This window comes from Octodon degus, unplaced genomic scaffold (genome assembly GCF_000260255.1).
Source record: "Octodon degus isolate 3935 unplaced genomic scaffold, OctDeg1.0 scaffold00100, whole genome shotgun sequence".
NCBI lineage: Eukaryota > Metazoa > Chordata > Mammalia > Rodentia > Octodontidae > Octodon > Octodon degus.
In genome coordinates this window covers 4,593,400-4,596,466 of record NW_004524676.1, presented here as the reverse complement: position 1 = coordinate 4,596,466, position 3,067 = coordinate 4,593,400, and the positions used below count along the sequence as shown (strand labels likewise).

The window sequence follows — 3,067 nt, the reverse complement described above, 5'->3', positions numbered from 1 at the left end:
GAACTCAGGCCCTTGCACTTGCCAGGCAACTGCTTATTTTACTGAGCTATCTCCCCAGCCCCGTTGGCTTCTTTTAAGATCAGATTTTGAAGTGCCCGCCTCATACTGGACACTTCAGTGTGACAGTCCTGTAGCAATTACAATTACTATTTCTGGAACTGAACAGGAACCATCATGCTCCAACTGCGTTGACTTCCACTCAGTTTCTCAAGCTAGAAAATTTGGATTTGGCTGGATTCCTTTGTCCTCATTTCTTTTACCTTTTGCATGTGGTTTATCAGTGACCAGGTTCTTTGGGTTCTGTTTTCTAATTGCCTCGTGAAACTCACTGCTCCTGCCTATTCCATCGCCTCTCAGTTCTGAGGCCCACACTAAATCCTTGCTGGCCTCAACAGGACAACTGTTTGAAAATATGTTTGTAGGGAGAGAAACAGATTTAAATATGATCAGGATAGCCTAAGAGTTCGTGGCAGAAGTGATCTAGGCCTGGAGAACTGAGAATTATCGGTGTGATCAGGCCCTGGGCTTCCTTAGGGACTCTCTGCGGGGATCCCAAGCCCCTGGCACTGTGCCACGTTGGGCTGCATCATTGGAACCTCCGCCAGGTTCACATCACTGCTTTAGAGAAACTTAGTAGGCCCTCCCCTGCGTCTTGGGCCTTGGGCCTTGGGCAGGCGGGCGAATGAGGAGAACAGCCTGAAGCAGGAGGACTCAGGCCAGGTCTCCTCCTTTCTGCTGCCCTGCCATCCTTTCCCATTCCAACACAGGTGTAGGAGGCCCAAGCACACCCAGCTTTTAAGCCTGTGTGCAACGAACTTGATTAATCAGAATTAACAGAAAGAACAGTACCTTGCTTCTCACTGCAGTGTGTGTCACTAGGGGCCAGGAGTCATGCTTTCCCATAAATGAGACAGCAGAGCAGGACGATGCGGAGCTGGGAAGGGAGGCTGAGTGGCGTAAGTCACCCTGCCTTGAGCTGCGGTCTTGCGCAAATGAGTGAACTGCAAGTCCACAGCTGGTGGTGGGACGGTGGGACATCACTTCCTGTCCTGCTGGGCTCGGGACGGCATGCTCTGCAGGTTCACCGGGCGTCTCCATGTGGGTCCTTTAGGCTCCTTGGTGTCCCCTTGGCCCTCATGAGCAGCCAGCCAGCCAGGCGAGGTCCCTGTCGTTGTTGAAGTCAGCGTGAAAACTTCCAGTTTGATGGGGACTGGTAGTTTAGGGCCCTCAAAGTGATGCTTCAAATTCATGAAATGTGATACAGATGCGGATGACCACCAGAGTCGCCACACTCCTCCACAGCTTTCCCCGTTTCCTCCCTTTTCTGTCTTCAAATAATCTTCCATAGGGTCCCGGGAGAAAGTTTTCCAAAATGCACGTTCTTCTGCTTTTATAAAAAAAATGTTTCCCTCACCCACACTTTCTTTCATCCTATTTTCTACCTTAGTGACTTCTACTTTTCTTAGTGACACTCATTGTAATCTAGTCTCTTAATCCCTTCTTCCTTTCATCTGAAGGTTAACCTTTATGTGATATTTAATCTAAAAACAAAATCAAATTGAAAAACAACAGAAATATTACAGCTTAACTCCACAAATCGGCCTTCGAAAGCCACAGAGAGTAAGTGGGGATTTAACGTGGCTTCCTCTGCGCATGCCAAGCGCAGAACTGCCTGGCACTCTGGTAGCGTCTTTCCTTCTAAAGTCCCACTTGCCAGGCAGCCCGCATGTGTGTCCGAGTTCCTTTTCTCCACTCCAGCCCTCAGAGCCGCCGCCTCTGGGCCCTCTAGCTGTGACTGTCCCTTGTGCGTCAGTGTGGTCCTCTGCTTCTCGCTGCATCCGCACCTGCCACCTGCCTCGCCAGGTGAAGGCGGCTGCACAAGCTCTGCCTGCCTGAGGCGAAGAGAAGCATAACAAATATAATTTAATTTTAATTTGCTTTTATCTCCCAAATTAAAATGGAGTAACGAAGATTCTGTATAAATTAAGGTTGATCAAAGTTCACACTAGATATAGTCATTCTTGGAGAACTGTATTTTATATGCTTCCTTGAGGAAGTAGAAGGTTTTGAAGCTGGGGGGTCTCGTGCCTAATCTTCTCCATCGCCGTCTTACATCTGAGCGAGACTGAGGAGAAACTATGAGGTTAACTGTGATAAAACTTGTAGATTATTGTTACATTTTAAAATTGTGGATATTGAATGGATATTTGGACATTATTTTGGCTACAAGAAAGTATTTTTATTATTATTTTTTATTTGTTTGTTTTTCTAAGACTTTGCCTGAAAACTGTGGGCCTGAGGTCACTACCCTGAGGCTGAACCAATTACAGCTGACAAGAACGGATGGTGTTCTCATTGGAGAGGGTGTGGCCAGCTGACCCCCTGTGGCACTGGGGAGTTCAGGCTAGAGAGCAGGGAGGCATCGCATCTTGTTGGCAAATACTGTGTAAGGTTTTTGTTTTTTTTTTCCTGAAGAGGTGAATGCTTATGGTGGTGATGGAGGGAGCACGGTTCCGTGTCATTAGCCTTTGAAGCCCTGTCACTGCAGTCCATCTGTCCCACTTAGCCTGCCTGGTGGCCCCTTCCTGTCACCCATGCCAGCAATGCCGTGTGCCCCAGCTCGGTGCTCTAATTCTGATGCTTAGAGCGCTCTTCCTGTCTCTCCTGGGTCCACTCCTGGTCCAGTGCCACCTGCCTCGTGAATCCTGACTCGAGGCTCTGCTGGTGACTGTCCCTGTGTGATCAGGCAACCCCTTGGATTTGTGTGTCTGATAGCATTTCTTTCATTGCATGGGATTATTTGTCTCTCCTGCTGTGTATGGCTACCTCACGGCTTCTTCATACCTCTGTATCCATGGTGATGAACACAGATAAGGCGATTGTATTTTTGTTTCATACATTTGTGGGCCTAGAAAGGTGGGGAACTTTGGATTAGTTTTACAGCCACACTTTCCATAAGGTTGTGACGCTCTGCTAGGTTTTTGCTGCCCTGCCTGCCTGAAAGCATTTGGAAGTGCATGGGAATACTTTGGGTTTTTGCAGTGCCTGAGGGTTGGGTGCCACTAGT

At 48.3% G+C, this 3,067-nt stretch overlaps 1 protein-coding gene across 1 annotated transcript in view; it reads left to right on the top strand.

Annotated features, from left to right (window-relative positions):
• The window catches only part of Nell2 (neural EGFL like 2), a 410,830-nt gene that overhangs the window by 84,486 nt on the left and 323,277 nt on the right, over nt 1–3,067 (top strand). The window lies entirely within an intron of this gene.